The sequence below is a fragment of the Bos indicus genome, chromosome 24 (assembly GCF_029378745.1).
Source record: "Bos indicus isolate NIAB-ARS_2022 breed Sahiwal x Tharparkar chromosome 24, NIAB-ARS_B.indTharparkar_mat_pri_1.0, whole genome shotgun sequence".
In the NCBI taxonomy this organism is placed as follows: domain Eukaryota; kingdom Metazoa; phylum Chordata; class Mammalia; order Artiodactyla; family Bovidae; genus Bos; species Bos indicus.
Genome location: NC_091783.1, coordinates 44,713,438 through 44,731,128, shown reverse-complemented (window position 1 = coordinate 44,731,128; position 17,691 = coordinate 44,713,438). Strand labels below are relative to the sequence as shown.

The 17,691-nt window shown below is 43.1% G+C and overlaps 1 protein-coding gene across 6 annotated transcripts in view; it reads right to left on the bottom strand.

Annotated features, from left to right (window-relative positions):
- Positions 1-17,691, bottom strand: part of SETBP1 (SET binding protein 1) — a 409,906-nt gene that overhangs the window by 335,554 nt on the left and 56,661 nt on the right. The window contains exon 1 of one of the 6 annotated variants that reach the window (XM_070778562.1): positions 1-17,691. This exon is cut by the window's left edge and continues 80,212 nt beyond it; it is cut by the window's right edge and continues 12,460 nt beyond it. The exons of the other annotated variants lie outside the window; for them this stretch is intronic. The gene's annotated coding sequence lies outside the window, so the exon portion shown is untranslated. 6 annotated transcript variants of the gene reach the window in all.

Below are 17,691 nucleotides of genomic sequence, written 5' to 3'. Positions count from 1 at the left end.
TGAAGTCCAAGTTATATCACCTGTATGAAGAGGCAGGCACTATATGGCTGATTCTGGAGTCACCAGGAGCCAGGAAGCCCGACCCACATGCTGCTCACCTAAGCCCAAGGAGCACAGCTCAGAGTGCAGCTAATGCTGTGGCTCAATTGTGACTAACCACTATGCCAAGATCTGTCTCTGGCCACCAGGCACTATATAAAAGCATGAAAATATTTCAGCACAACTTAGATGCCTTATGCATCCATGGCATGCTCTATCTGCTCCTCTCCCCTCCTCTAAGGTGATCCTTAGATACTCAGGAACAACACGTATAGTCCTCTCCAATCATGTGAGCAGACAACAATCTCCAGGTTGGCACATAACTTGCCGGCTTGTTCCTCACTGTGTCCCCAGGGTGTGGCGTTAATTGGTACTCTTTAACATCTGCAAAATAAATTATTATTTCTAAGCTAGTAGTTCCTGATAGTTAAGACTCAGAAAACACATTAATTTATAAGTTCATCACATATCTATTAAGTGCCTGGACTACTGTGGGAACTGAGCTAGACATGATGGGGGAACTAAGAGAGAATTCCCACCAGACCCTACTCCCAAAGAAATTACATTAGACAACATCTGTGAGGACTTAACGGTGCCAAAACTTATCATCCTGCTCTTCCTACCCCTCCCACCTCAATCTACCATTCTGCTTCTTTTCCTGCTTTCCCCATTTATAGACATGACCTGGAGGCAACCACTTGGCCATCTAAAAAAGCAAACATCATCATCATTACAGATGGCATTAAATTAGTGTTTATTCTGTGCCAGGCTAGCAATGCTTTGAATTTTGTACAACTTTTGCCCTATTTTACATAAAGGTGTACATCATTGTAGAGCCACACCTGTCTTTCCAACTCCCTACATCAAACCAGTCTTAAGATTAGTTACACGACCTAGATGTCTTTCCCTTCCACCTTGGTGTGAAGTGCTCCTGTGAAGCACCAATACTGAATCTCTAGTCATGCTTGCACTCTTAGAGTCACCTTCGAAACTGTCTTCTGGCTGACTGACAACCTACCCTCAAACCAGCTACAGTGAGAGTGGCAGACTCGCCTCTCTACACTACGTGTCTGACCACGTCCTCCACCTCCATCCAAACCCTTCCTTTGCTCTTCGATGCACATCAGCTTTTGAGATCACGGATGGCTGTCCACAGAGGGATGGCCACCACTGTGCTGTCCATTCAAGCTCCCTGGAAAAACTCTCCCAGCCTCTTCGCTTACAGACCACCCTGAACTTAAAAATAATCCTGCATTACCTCCTCCAGGAGCTTTCCCTGAACCCAAGGCTTCCTCCTGTGCCTCTCTTTGATGTCCATTTAGCACTTTCAACAGATCGTGGCTCCTATTTAATAGCCCTTGACTCTGAGACCCTAGGGTGAGCCAAGTCTGGATGTGGCTCCCTCTGCACCTGGCACAGCACCTAGAAAGGTGGAAAGGTTTTCTCCCTTAGCACAGCTTCCTCTTCCCATTGCCGTGTGGCTTTATTTCTCACTCAACAATGCTTTATAAAATCATTAGAGTAAAATGGTGCATTCTTTTCTCTCATAGCTTTAAAAAGACCTTAATGTTTCAAGAAATAATTGACTATTTCTTCCTATCAAAAGAGAACTTTTTTTTTTTTTTCCCCAATGAAAAAGCTGGCTTTGAGAGATGGAGTGACTTGCCCAAAGTAAGACAACTAATGAGAGACAGAGCTGAGATCCAAACCCTGGTGACACAGTTCCCCACATAGCAGCTTTATTACCTGCCCCTTCCCCTGCCTCTGCCCAGGGCTCTCTGTTAAAAAAGAAAGCAAAAAAAGAATATATGTGTATATATACATATACATGCACATACATGTTTTTATACTTATACAAATATATATTACGAACACACATATACATACAGGAATATGAGTGTATTCCATCCAATGTTTAACAGAAAGAGTGGGGACTCTGAGAGCTTCAGAAAGGGAGGAGATTCCCCCCAAGAGGGGGCCGGGCAGGGCGCGCAGCAGCACAGGAGACAGCTGGTGTTTGGGTGGTAGTAAATCACCCTGAAATGAGCCTCTTCCGTGGACTCAATGAGGCCCCCACAACAAAGGGAGGCCCAGCTTGCAGCCGGACAGCCTGCCCGCCAGCCCCAGACGCGCATAACAGCTTCATTCAGGAGCCCCACGTCCACACAAAGGCCCCCGAAATCAATCCGACATCCCGCCACCCTGGACAATGCCTCGAATCTTCTCAGAATCGAAGGCTCAAATGAGGGGACAGCATTCAGGGGAGATCAAACCAGCAGCCTGCCCCTGAAAACAAGCAAGAAGAGTTCTGCAGAGGAGGCTGGGGAGGAAGCAGCATGTTGGGTAGCTGAGTCGGTTCCCGCCCTCCAGGACACAGGCTCTCTGCCACCTCCAGGACCCAGCGCGCGACACTCGCTGGCCAGGGCCACTGCGCCACTTGGCCTATGGCTTTGTGCAGCCCTGGCCCGTGTGAACCTCTGCCGCCCGCTTTTCCCAGTGGCTCCAGGCACAGCCCGTACAGTAGCCGCACACACATGCAAATATCCCGCCCGAGGCAGCGGCTTAGGGTGTTGACAGTGGCAGCCCCCACGCCAGGCCAGGCAGCCCCTTTTCCCAGGCAGGGCCCCTGGAGGTACTCATCTGCCCCATTCTGCTGCCTAATCCGGTTATCAGCTGCCGAACGGGTTGCCTGGTGGAGCTGGGGAAGCTCCTGCAGGGAAGGGGGGCAAGCTGCTGCTACAGCAGAGGAGCCTGGATTGTACCAAGGGTCATTGTTAAAGCCTCCAAGGTCTCTCCCAGTCTCAGAGACCAAGTCAGAGACCACAGTCCCAGAAACTCAGTGCTGCACCAGGCCACAGTCTCCCCTGGATGGCTGAATTCGACCTGCATCTAGGGAGTAGGGCCCCCAGCAATGGCTGAGTGGAACCTCGCTGTGGGTAGCAGAGGACATTTGACTGATCTGTGGGCCATTTTATGTGCTAAGGCCAGAATCTCTCCAGAAACTCCAGGTAAAGCTGCCTTAAATTTGACATTCTAGGTAGCCACCCAAAAAGGTTAAATAAACTCTGATAGAAAACAAAGGACTTTCCATTGAGTCCCTTACACCTCCCTCCGCCATCCTGTCTTGGCTTTCCCACGTCGGCACAAGCAGTGGACAGGGTCTGCAGAACAAGGCATGGTTACGTGGGCAGCTGCCCCAGAGAGAACTGAATCAAACTGAGAAGGCACAGGAAACCAAGCAAGAAGCTCTGAGTAGAAGCTGGGCCTGGGTTAACTCAGGCCAGTCTTCCCTCAGCCCCTTATTTTAGCCACAGATACCTCTATTTTGCTCTTGCTAAATTACTGGCTAAACTTCTTCCTGGAATTGATACATGAACAGCCAGCCATTTACCACATTATATAAGAAATCCTGCCCACCTCCTGCTGCCCCTCTCCGACCATCCTCTAGAGCAAGAGCCCTGGGCAGTAGAGCATGAGGTGGGATAGCTGGAGGAGGGGGATAAAACTTCAAGACGCAAAAAGGGTACTTTCTGCTTTAGATTCACTTCATTCTCAACTGATTCCACTGGCCAACAATAGTAAACTGAATCCAATTTCCCTCTTGGAAGGGTCAGTTGTTGTGTGTGTGTGTGTGTGTGTGTGTGTGTGTGTGTTTTACCCTTCCCCTTTCCATTTTCTGCTTTTGTGGCTCACCTCCTCCAATCTACTTCCCTACAGGAGCCGAAATTAAACAAGCTCCCCATATGCCATGCCTCACTTGTTGTCTGTTCCCCTCACCGCCATCTGGCCTATTTGCTCAGCCAAAAAGAGAAAGAGAGAGAGAGAGACAGAAAGAGCAAAAAGAGGGAGGGGGAGGGGAAGAGGGGAAAGGAAAGCAGGAAAGCAAGGGGAGGGCAGAGAGGAGGGAGAAAGAAGGAGGAAAATGAGGAAGGGTAAGGGAGGGAGAGAGAGAGAGAGGGTGAGGGAAAGAGGGAGAGAGAGCGAGAGAGAAGGCGGGAGAGCCAGACACAATGAGGAGGCAGGGGTGATGATGTAGCCTCTCCCATCTGCTCCTTGGCCAGAGGCCCGGATGGAGCAGTAATGGAGAGCAACAGAACCAGCGATAATTAACCCAAACACAGACCTGTTTATTTAACCTGCTCAGATAGATCAACTCTGAGGCTGCGCTCTAGAGGAGGGTGCTGGGACACACTCAGGGAGACACCCAGGAGGCTGCTAAGGACACAGAGGCAAGTTGGCCCTCCCCACAGATATCCTGGGGCTAAGCATGTGCTTGGGGAGCTGGAAAGAAGAGGAGAAAGTTGTTGCTGAAAGAAGTCACTAACGCCCATTCAAATCTTCTTAGGGATTCTTTTGTCATCTTGCCCTATCCCATGCCCATCACCCTATTTCATGGCAAAAGCTGCTTCTGGATGGCCAAATATTGCCAAGCAAAACTAGTCAATGAGATATAGTTGTCTCCTGCATCTTCCTTCCCCAGTATCCTCTCTGGACCCACTCCCTATCTTGGCATAAGGATCAGGAGCCAGGAGACAAAAAACGAGCTGACGAGAGAACACAAGAGATGGAAGCAAAACCACCTGAAGACCTCAGACTAAGATAGTAACGAAGGCCAATAGCCAATGGCACTGAATAAGCATAAGATGAAAGAAGTCTGAGGTTCAATGCCTCAATCAGCCACTTTTGCTGCATCACCATGTCAGCATGCCTTCTTCTCCCTCAGCGTCAATTTATCTATTTGATGGCGGCAGCAAAGCTGATCTCCCAAGATGTTCCAGTTTTCAGAAATGAAAATGGAAAAGTTCATTGTCATCGGTTCATACTTGCCCCCTTCTCCAAGTCAGGGAGGAGACTATAGCCTTGAGTAAGACCACTAAAGACTACGGTCTGTTTGAAATAGACAATGTGCAGTGTCTAGAGAGGGGTTCTAAACCCCCTACCTCTCCACCCTTGCAGGCCCCAGAAATAAAGAACAAGAACATCTCTAGGGTTGAATAGCAGCAGATAGGAGTTGTGAGTCTGGAAACCAGGCCCAAGAAGCCTGGGCCGAGCACTGACAGTTGGTGAGAGAGAGAGTGCACTAGCTGGGTTGAAAACAGGAAGCGTCGGGGTAGCTGAGGAGCTGGCAGGCACCGAATTCCAAGTGGCTTCACGCTCTTCAGTGGAAGAAATGCAGAGATAATTTGAACATGGCTATTTTCAAGCTCCACAGCTGAGCTCCTTGCTCTCCCACCCCACACCTCCCACCCAGCCCTGCAATTTGGCAAACCCTTTCTGCTGGCTGCTCTTATACCCAATATGTTGGGTTGCCTTAGCAACTAAGGCAATTATCTCCTTGGAGCAGTTAAAACAATGACCGTCATAAATAATAACAATAAGAAGGATGATGGTAAAAAATAGATCTTAGACTTCCAGGATCATAGGTTGACAGAGAATGAAAAAGAAAAGAGGTTCTGATTGGGCAAGCAATAAGAGCTAGTCTCTTATGGACCTACTCTTATTTTATTTATCTAGAGAAAAGAGATACAAAACACTTAGCTTTGTTTTTTTACCCTCAGGCAATCTTAGGGACGTTTCCTATTTGTTCTTGGTTTATCCTGTATATCCTCCTATCAGCCAGACCCAGCAGGAGCACTGAACACTAATTGTTTAATACCTATCTCCTCTAAGGACCAAGAATTCCTTACAGGCAGGCACTGAGTCTGTCATCTTGGTATATTTAGCACTTAGCTCAAAGCTTGGCACAGAACAGGTACTCTAAAATATTCCCTGATTGAATGAAAATATTATATCACATTGAATGAATGCCCAATTTTTGCCTTTTTTTTTTTTTTAATTTTTAAAAAATCCTCTGGGCCAGACAATGTTTAAGTCACTCCAATCTCTAACATTCTATGATCTTAGAATCTACCAGCCTGCACTTTAAGGTACAGTGGTGGTGTCCCCTGCATTACAAGCAGGCTCCTTCTTTGCAGGCAGATTCTTTACCAATTTTACCAGGGAAGCCCCAAGATATAGTAGGGCTCCACATTTACAAGAATAAAGAAAAATCAAAATATAAGTTCCGATTTATCTAAGTACAGGTTTAATTTGCCTATAGAACCATCCAATACAGTTTTGTGAATGTAGAATGTTGAGATAAAACACTAAACTTAAAACAATTAAAAATGATTAAATTGATAACAGATCATACAACTTGAGCTCACCCTATCCAACCATGCATGCCTTCTATCCTACACTCAAACTCCATCCCAGGAATGATGTCCCACCAGTTAATGAAACATCAATTCATGTGCGGGATTTGTAACTCTAAACAATGAGAGTCTATCCTTTTCCAGCATCCATGGGCAAACACAGTGAAAACCACAGGGGCAGAGAGTGAATTAGTTCATATCAACTCTACCTCTCCCTCTCTGTTCCACTTTCTTTTGAAGTATTGGAAATTCAATACTTGGCACTTTCAAAGTGCATTCACATTATATGTGGTCTCTATATCAATTCTTGAGATAAACTGAGCAGGAACCATTTCTATTGCAAACGTGAGGAGATGAAGTAATTGATCACAGTTAAAACAGTCGCAGTCCTCAACTATACTGATACCAGCTTTCCTGCTGTTTCCTTTCCTGTTGTGATGGCCACTGTGAATAAAATGTATAATGTGACCCTTAGTGTCAAGGTGAAATGCGCTACCTTTCTTTTTCTGTGTGTAGAGCAGGTGATCCAAAGATTTATTTTCATTTTTTTAATTTTTATTTTCAACCACTTTTACTGAAGTATAGTTTATTTACAATCTTGTGTTAGTTTCAGGTGTATAAGTAAGTGATTCAGTCATATATATATGTGTGTGTATATATATATTGTTTTTCAGATTCTATTCCATTATAACTACAAGATACTGAATATAGTTCCCTGTGCTATACAGTCAGTCCTTGATATTTATCTATTTTATATATAGTAATGTTAATGCCAAATGCCTAATTTATCTCTCCCCAACCCCTCCCCACTATCACCTTCAGTAACCGTAAGTTTGTTTTCTATGTATGAGTCTCCTTCTGTTTTGTGAATAAGTATCATCATTGTGTCATTTTTTAAATTTATTTTTAATTGAAGGTTAATTGCTTTACAATGTTATGTTGGTTTCAGCTGTACAACAACATGAATCGGTCATAAGTATACACATATCCCCTCCATTGTAAACCTCCCTTCTCTCCCCAATCCAATCCCTGTAGGTCTTCACAGAGCACTGTGCTGAATCCCCCGTGTTATACAGTAACCTTCTACCAGCTGTTTTACACATGGAAATGTGTATATTTCAATGACACTCTCAAAATTCATCCCATTCTCTCCTTCCACCACTGTGTCCACACATCCCTTCTCGACATCTGTGTGTCAATTCCTGCCCTGCAAATAGGTTCATGAGTACCATTTTTCTAGATTCCATATATATATGTGTTAATAATGATGTTTGTTTTTCTGATTTACTTCACTCTATATAACAGCCTCTAGGTTCATCACCTCAGTTCAACTGACTCAAACTGCTTCCTTTTCATGGCTGAGTAATATTCCATTGTATATATGTACCACAATGGCTTTATCCATCCATCTGTTGATGGACATATAGGTTGCTTCCATGTCTTGGCTATTGTATACAGTACTGCAATGAACAGAGGGGTACAATGCATCTTTTTGAATTACGGCTTTCTCATGGTGGGATTGTTGGGACATGTGGTAGTTTTATTCCTAAGTATTAAGGAATCTCCATACTGTTATCCATAGTGGCTGAATCAATTTACATTCCCAAGAACAGTGCAAGAGGGTTCCCTCTTCCCCACATTCACTCCAGCATTTACTGTTTGTAGATTTTTTGAAGATGACCATTCTGACTGGTGTGAGCTGATAGCTCATTGTAGTTTTGATTTGCATTTCTCTAACAATGAGTGATGTTGAGCACTTTTTCATGTATTTCCTGGCTATCTATATTTCTTCTTTGGAGAAAAGTGTGTTTGGGTCTTCTGCTCATTTTTTGAATGAGTTTTTTGGGGTTTTTTTCTGACATTGAGCTGTATGAGCTGCTTGTATATTTTGGAAATTAATCTTTGGTCAATTGCTTCATTTGAAACTATTTTCTCCCATTCTGACCTGGTTGTCTTTTCACCTTGGTTACAATGCAAAAGCTTTTAAGTTTAATTAGGCCCCACTTGTTTATTTTTTATTTTATTTCCATTACTCTAGGAAGTGAGTCAAAGAGGATTTTTATGTCAGTGTTCTGTCTATGTTTTCCTCTAAGAGTTTTAGTTTATGGCCTTACATTCACGTTTTTAAGCCATTTTCAGTCTATTTTTGTGCATGGTGTTAGGAAGTATTCTAATTTCATTCGTTTACATGGAGCAGTCCAGTTTCCCCAGCATCACTTTTTGAAGAGGCTGTCTTTTTCTCCACTGAATATTCTCGATTTCTGTCAACAATAAGGAGTCCATAGGTGTGTAGGTTTATCTCTGGGCTTTCTATCTTTTTCCATTGATCTATACTTCAGTTTTGTGACAGTACCAAACTATTTTTCTGACCAAAGTCTATTCCTTAGACTCTATTCTTCTGATCATCATAGAAGGTCACAGAGCAACTCCCCACTCCCCACATGTGCACCCGCAACTCCATGAGTGTCGAGTCATTGCTCAATAACTAGAATTGTTCCAACCCGGGCTTCAGACACCAGCCAAGATACAGTGCACACTTATTGGACTATAACCTAATATACGATTTTGTAAGTTTAATGAACAGACTGCCAACCTCTTCTGTATCTTTACCCATTTGATTAAATAACTAAGGCAAATTATCCTTTTCAGAGTACTTTAAATGTGAAGGACCTGAATCCAAACTCAGATATCACTGACAATGAAAAAGAGATTTTGCAGAACCTCTGATGAATGAAAATATTTAGATGTTTTTACATATATACAAATATCTTATTATTAAAACAGATCTTTAAAATGTTATGACTCCAACAGTTCTACAAATTATACCAAATCTGATTAAACAAAACACAACTGTTTTCATTTTCAGGTGTAAAGGACTGTGCTTGGTGGTGTAGTCACAGATCAAGGAGGTAGAGGCAAGGCAAGGTAGGATTGTTGATGTTTTGTTAATCCAAGTTATTACCACTACTACAGTAAGGTATGGTTGGCAGAATAATAGACTTTCCTTGTGGCTCAGATGGTAAAGAATCTGCCTGCAATGCCGGAGACCTGGGTTTGATCCCTGGGTCAGGAACATCCCCTGGAGAAGGGACTGGCAACCCACTTCAGTATTCTTGCCTGGAGAATTCCATGGACAGAGGAGCCTGATGGGCAACAGTCCATGGGGTTGTAAAGAGTCAGACATGGCTGAGCAACTGAGCACAGGCAGAATAAAGAATGCCCCTCCCCATAGATGCCCCACATCCTAATCTCCAGAACCTGTATATTATGTTACATGGCAATGGGAAATTAACATTGTAGATATAATTAAGGCTACTAATCAATCAGTTGACCTTAAAATAGGGAAAGCACCCTGGATTAACCAGGTAGGCCCAATAAACTCTCAGAAAGCTCCTTAAAAGTAAAAGACGAAAGTACTCTCAGAGGAAGATGGGTATGAGGAGAACCCCAACTGATATTACTGGTTTGGAAGACAGAAGAATGGAGCAGTTAGCCAAGGAATGCAGACTGCTTTTAGAATCTGGGAAAGAAAACATTCTCCTCTAAAGCATTCGGAAGGACTGTAACTCTGCCAACACTTGATTTTAGCACAGGGAGTCCCGTTTCAGACTTCTGATCTCCAGAACTCTAAGGTAATAAATTTGTTTTGTTTTGTGCCACCAAATTTGTGGCAATTCATTACAGCAGCAATAGGAAATTAAACAGAAGTTGTGACTCTGTGTCCATGTGTATGTATGTATTTGTACGTGTGCACATGGACCTCTGTATGTTCTTACAAACAAATATTTATTCTTACTATGTAACTTTGTCCTCCTATGCATTCAGGAAAATAAATCAAATAAATATAAACAATGTCATAATTTTGCTCTTAGGATTATGACACTTCAGAAGTATTTTAATGTTAATAAAGATCTCTGGCAGCATAGACGCTAGGACAGGATTGCTGAGTCAATTAAAAGAGATCAACGCAAGACACATATGACTACAAAGCGAACATCACTCTCCAAACAAGGGCAACTGAATTATTAAGTGGCGTTGGAGACCCCAGGTAACTGAGCCTCCTGCAGAAGGACACGGTGCAGGGCTCCGTGGCCCCAGTTTAAATGGCAAGTCCTAAGGGGCTCCGTGTGCCAGGTTGTCAAAGGAGTAAAGAGAAAGGGCATGAGCATAAGAGCTTGTGGAGCTGTGTGTGCTTCTGGATATACAGATGCCCAACAATTAACAAGCCTGGAAAAAGAATTCGAAAAGCGACACACAATGGAGACGACATTGTCATTATCAAAACAGCCATGGCAGGTAATTAATTCACTTGTGAGAGGTACGCTGCAAAAAATGTCATCCCTCTCCCCCTCCTGACAGCAGTTTGGCCCATGTCAATACAATTCAAACCAGCTGAAAGTTATAACAGCAGAGTCTCAGACTGGAAAGGCCCTGATGGTCGTTTAACAATACCACACTTCTAAGGCACAGAATTCCTACTACAAAACACCACCAGCAATTGGAACCTCACTAATTTCGGCAGCAACCCATTCTATCCTTGGAAATTCCCAGCTTTAACTCTGAGATCATGCAGTGCATGCATTTATCCTACAGACAGAAGCTAGAAACAGAGAAGTGACTTTGCTAAGGTGACACACTCAGGAAAGACCAGAGTTGGAAGTAGAATCCGTGTCTTCTAATTTTGAACACAATGGATTTTATACTACATCCTGTGGCCTTTAACAAGTAAGCACAATGTACTCTCAAGCAAATTAGTAGTGGTGTATGGCGTGTGTGTGTTTGTGCGTGTAGACAGCCTACAAGTCTACATATCATGGAGAAACCAGACTGCCAGTGTTTCCACTCCTAGAGCAGGTAACCAAGGAACCATCTGTGTCCAAGTGGGCATATTCATCTCAGCAATCAATCCACTAACATTTTGTAGAGACTAACATATTGTTTTGCTAGGCAATAAGCCAAGAAGGCTGGGTCCTGTAGTTCCTGCTGGATCACAAAAGAGGACCATCCAAGAAGGTCTGACCCAGACAAACTCAACAGAGGATTCCAGCAAGTCAGGTCTGCTAACCATTACTCACCAAGGAACCTGCCAGACTTGCAACCAAATTTGCCCCTCCTTCTCAATCTGAACTACCATCTGAGCTCCTAAAGCTCAATATTCACTACTTAATTCTTTAACATGCATTCATTTACAAAAGTTTATTAAATGGCAGTCCACTTCATTATTCTTGCCTAGAAAATTCCATGGACAGAAGAGTCTAGCAGCTGCAGTATACGGGGTCGCAAAGAGTCAGACACAATGGAGCGTGCATGCAGGCATTAAGTGTCAACTATGTGCCAGGCCCCGTTATCAACACTGGTGATATAATTAAGTAGACAAATACCTGGAGAAGAAGGGCAACCAAGTGTGTAGGGGGAAGAGAGGGAATACAGAGAACAGAGTGGTCAAGTTTGCCTAGGGCACAGCGGAGGTCACAGAAGGCTTTACAAGACAGTTCCAGATACTAATAAATCTCTCGGTCATGCTAGTCCTATCTTTTCCAGCAATGTCATCCCTTCAAATAACTGCAAATCATGCAAACTCTATGAGAAAGAGAATCATGGTGGCAGTAAATCAATCAACAAATTCCTGGTCAGCAATTGTGGGTAAGCATCTTGTTCTAAAAGCACAGCAGGTTATGAGAGGAATATGACTCAAAGCCTTTGCTTTGATAAATTTCTAGAGTTACTATAGTGATAAAATGTATATGCGACATTACAGGTAATTGAAATATATGCTGACTTGAAAGCAGAATGAAAAATGGAAAGAGTGAGATATGACAAAGTCTGTATCACCAACAATATGATGCAGGACCTCTGCCTTGGCCCACAGGTGGCGTATTGACCAACATCCAACAGCTGGTGAAGGTTTACACACTCAAGGAGAATCAGCAGTGGGGCAACCAGGGCGCTGGGCATGTCATCCACCTACATGGAGTGGCTGAAGGACATATCTCTGCCAGTTGGGGCTTGACAAATTGTGGTCCACTAGCAACGGCACCCCACTCCAGCACTCTTGCCTGGGAAATCCCATCGACAGAGGAGCCTGGCAGGCTACAGTCCATGGGGTCGCTAAGAGTCCGGCTCGACTGAGCGACTTCACTTTCACTTTTCACTTTCATGCATTGGAGAAGGAAATGGCAACCCACTCCAGTGTTCTCGCCTGGAGAAGCCCAGGGACAGAGAAGCCTGGTGGGCTTCCGTCTATGGGGTTGCACAGAGTCAGACACGACTGATGCGACTTAGCAGCAGCAGCAGCAGCAGAGAAGGGGATGGCAAACCACTTCAGTATTCTTGTCACGAGAACCCCATGAACAGCATGAAAAGGCAAACAGATATGACACTGAAAGATAAGCAGCCCAGGTTGGTAGGTGTCCAATATGCTACTGGGAAAGAGCAGAGAAATATCTCCAGAAAGAATGAAGAGGCTGAGCCAAAGCAGAAATGATGACCATGTGTGGATATGTCTGGTGGTGAAAGCAAAGTCCAATGCTGTAAAAAACAATATTGCATAGAAACCTGGAATGTTAGGTCCATGAATCAAGGTAAATTGAATGTGGTCAAACAGGAGATGGCAAGAGTGAACACTGACATTTTAGGAATCAGTGAATTAAAATGGACAGGAATGAGTGAATTTAATTCAGATGACCATCATACCTACTATTGCAGGCAAGAATCCCTTAGAAGGAATGGAGTAGCCCTCATAGTCAAAAAAAGAGTCTGAAATGCAGTACTTGAGTGCATTCTCAAAAACTAAACAATAATCTCCATTCATTTCCAAGGCAAACCATTCAACATCACAGTAATCTAAGTCTATGTTCCAACCACTAATGCCGAAGAAGATAGTTGAACAATTCTATGAAGAACTACAAGGCCTTCAAGAACTAACACCAAAAAAAGAGATACTCTTTTCATTATAGGGGATTGGAATGCAAAAGTAGGGAGTCAAGAGATAGCTGGAGTAACAGGCAAATTTGGCTTTGGAGTACAAAATGAGGCAGGGCAAAGCTAACAGAATTTTGCCAAGAGAACACAATGGTCACAGCAAACACCCTCTTCCAACAACACAAGAGACAACTCTACACATGGACATCACCAGATGGTCAATACCAAAATCAGATTGATTATGTTATTTGCAGTAGAAAATGGAGAAGCTCTACATAGTGAGCAAAAACAAGACCTGGAGCTAATTGTGGCTCAGATCATCAGCTCCTTATTGAAAAATTCAGGCTCAAATTTAAGAAAGTAGGTAAAACCACTCAGACATTCAGGTATGACCTAAATCAAATCCCTTATGATTATAAAATGTAGGTGACAAATCATTTCAAGAGATTAGATCTGGAACACAGAGTGCCTAAAGAACTATGGATGGAGGTTTGCACCACTGTACAGGAGGTGGTGACTAAAACCACCCCCAAGAAAAAGAAGTACAAGAAGGAAAACTCAATGTCTGAGGAGGCCTTACAAATAGCTGAGAAAAGAAGAGAAGAGAAAAGCAAAAGAGACAAGGAAAGATATACCCAACTGAATGCAGAGTTCCAGAGAATAGCAAGGAAAGATAAGAAAGCCTTAAGTGAACAATGCAAAGAAATAGAGGAAAACAACAGAATGCAAAAGACTGGAGATCTCTTGAAGAAAATTAGAGACACCATGGGGACATGTCGTGCAAAGATGGGCACATAAAGGACAGAAATGGCAAGGACCTACCAGAATCAGAAGAGATAAAGAAGAGGTGGCAAAAATACACAGAAGAACTGTACATCAAAGGCCTTAATGACCCAGATAACCACAATGGTGTGGTCACTCACCTAGAGCCAGACCTCCTGGAGTGTGAAGTCAAGTGGGCCTTAGGAAGCATTAATAAACAAAGCTAGTGGAGGTGATGGAATTCCAGCTGAGCTATTTCTAATCCTAAAAGATGATGCTGTTAAAGTGCTGCATTCAATATGCCAGCAAATTTGGAAAACTCAGCAGCAGCTACAGCACTGGAAAAGGTCAGTTTTTATTCCAATTTCAAAAAAAGGCAATGACAAAGAAGGTTCAAAGTACCACACTATTGCACTCATTTAACATGCTAGCAAGGTAATGCTCCAAATCCTTCAAGCTAGGCTTCAACAACACAGGAACTAAGAACTTCCAGATGTATAAGATGGGTTTAGAAAAGACAGAGGAACCAGAGATCGAATTGCCAACATCTGTTGGATCATAGAAAAAGCAAGGGAATTCCAAAGAAACTTCTGCTTCATTGACTATGTTAAAGCCTTTGATTGTGTGGATCACAACGATTTCTGGAAAATTCTTAAAGTGATGGGAATACCAGATCACCTTACCTGCATCCTGAGAAACTCGTATGCAGGTCAAAAAGCAACAGTTAGAACCAGACATGGAACAATGGACTGGTTCACAATTGGGAAAGAACATCAAGGCTGTATATTGTCACCCTGCTTATTTAACTTATATGCAGAGCACATCATAAGAAATGCTAGGCTGGATGAAATACAAGTTGGAATCAAGATTGTGGGGAGAAAATATCAATAACTTTAGACATGCAGATGATACCACACTAATGGCAGAAAGGGAAAAGGAACTAAAGAGCTTCTTGATGAAGGTGAAAAAGGAGAGTGAAAAAGTTGGCTTAAAACTCAACATTCAAAAAACTAAGATCATGGCATCTGGTTCCATCACTTCATGGCTAATAGATGGGGAAAAAGTGGAAACAGTGATATATTTCATTTTCATGGGCTCCAAAATCACTGTGGATGGTGACTGCAGCCATGAATTAAAAAAAGACTCTTGCTCCTTGGAAGAAAAGCTATCACAAACCTAGACAGCATATTAAAAAGCAGAGACATCACTTTGCCAGCAAAGGTCCATATAGTCAAAGCTATGGTTTTCCCAGTAGTCATGTGTGGATGTGAGAGTTGGACCATAAGGCATGCTGACTGCCGAAGAATTGATGTTTTTGGACTGAGGTGCTGGAGAAGACTCTTGAAAGTCCATTGAACAGCAAAGAGTTCAAACCAGTCAATCCTAAAAGAAATCAACCTTGAATATTCATTGGAAGGACTGCTGCTGAAGCTGAAGCTTCAATACTTTGACCACCTGATATGAGAAGCAGATTCATTCAGGGAAAAGACCCTGATGCTGAGAAATATTGAGAGCAAGAGGAGAAGGGGGCAACAGAAGATGAGATGGTTGGATGGCATCACTGAATCAATGGACATGAGTTTGAGCAAACCCCGGGAGATAGTGAAGGACAGAGAAGCCTGGCGTGCTGCAGTTCAGGGGGTTGCAAAGAGTCAGATACAACTTAGTGACTGAACAATAACAACAATATGATACTGACCATGTGGAGCAAAAAAGTGAAAGAGGACAGTGGGTTGATGTCATCAGGGAAGGTTTCCATGAGAGTATCCTCCCAACTTATAATAATGTCACCCTAAGAGCTATAAGGGCTTCCCTGGTGGCTCAGCTGGTAAAGAATCTGCCTGCAATGTGGGAAACCTGGGTTTAATCCCTGGGTTGGTAAGATCCCCCTGGAAAAGGGAATGGCTACTCATTCCAGTATGCTGGCCTGGAGAATCCTATGGATTGTATAGTCCATGGAGTCGCAAAGAGTTGGACACGACTGAGTGACTTTCACTTTCACTAAGAGCTATAAACCTTGTGTCTCAATAGCAATATCAGTTGTGTGCTGCTGAGGACCATGTCTGGGGGATTCTTCTGCATAGTTGATAGGGCCTAGGCTAACAGATGGAGAAGGCAATGGCACCCCACTCCAGTACTCTTGCCTGGAAAATCCCATGGATGGAGGAGCCTGGTAGGCTGCAGTCCATGGGGTCGCTAAGAGTCGGACACGACTGAGCGACTTCCCTTTCACTTTTCACTTTCATGCATTGGAGAAGGAAATGGCAACCCACTCAACAGAAAGACAATTTATGTTCAGGAAAGAGTTGATACTAATATTCTTAATGAATATGGCATTTCTTTCCTTGGCCATCCCAAAAGACCAGTAGAGTGATCTGCATTTGAAGGTAAAATTGTTCTCTCTTCCTTCAAGGCAGCACCAGCTGGCAGCTACTAAAACAGCACTGAAGGAATATGGTCTTTCCTTCAAACCACTGTATCTGAGGATGGCAGTATACACTCTTCAGGCTGCACTCAACCCATATACTTGATGGGAAACAGCCCCATGAGAAGCCAAAGAGAACTTCTTTCTGGAGTCTTCTTGAACCCAGGAGCAGCAGGTATAGAATACCTCATATTATTCTATCCTTTCTGAAACTGGTGGGAAGTCATGATGTATTGGTGAGACTTAAATGAGAAAGAAAAGACCATGCTAACTTAAGGGTTTTATCCAAAATCTTCTCTAAAGACATCCTTGATCTTTCTCATTCTCAACCCAGGAAAACAGGGCCACTCTGGTATTTGACCTACTTTGTGCCCAGGAGAACTTGTCGTGGGCACCTCTATCTCAGAGGCGTCTCCCTTCTTAATCTTTAGTCTTTTGAACATTTGGCATTGGTTTCTGCAATGTCAGTTCAGTTGAACTTTTATTTGTTAAGATGTATGTATTCAGTTAACTTTTATTTGGCAAGCAAGATTAGTCTCATGAAATAATGGAATCAAAGAATTTAGATATACAAAGGAAATTTAACAGATTTAATAGAGGTTCAGACCTCTAACCTCAGGCAGTTAATACAACCTTAGTTGTAAGGAAAAAACAACTGAGCCTAGGAAATTACATGACTTGCCTGAGGCTGAACTGCTAATAAATGGAAGAAGAGGAACTAGAATTCAAGGCTCACATTTCCTAACCAAAGCTTTTCACTACATGCTCGCTATGCACCAGTGCACCATTCAAATTCAACAGATCCCTTTTACAGAGTGGTCCGCAATTTCATATTTCAGAGATCATAGTTCAGAAATAGGCTGAACCATAAATGTACACAAATAAAATTTATATTTATCAAACCCCAAATTGTATGCCTAAAACAAGTATTATTATTATTATTCCAGCCCACTGGCTCAAGGCTTAGTAGAGTTTGGTGCTATTAAATATGCGGTGAGGTGGGGGGAAACACTTCAAAGTTGTCAAATCTATCCTCCTGATGCTAGGAAACCATCCACCTGAATGCATATAAAAGATGGTCATGCCACCTTACCGAATAGACTGAAATGACTGCTTGAAATCAGTTACCAACATGCAGATCTGGTCCCACACCTGTGCTTTGGTTGGCATTGATGATTTCATCTGAAGTCTACTCTGTCCTCGGAGAAGGCAATGGCACCCCACTCCAGTACTCTTGCCTGGAAAATCCCATGGATGGAGGAGCCTGGTAGGCTGCAGTCCATGGGATGGCGAAGAGTCGGACATGACTGAGCGACTTCACTTTCACTTTTCACTTTGATGCACTGGAGA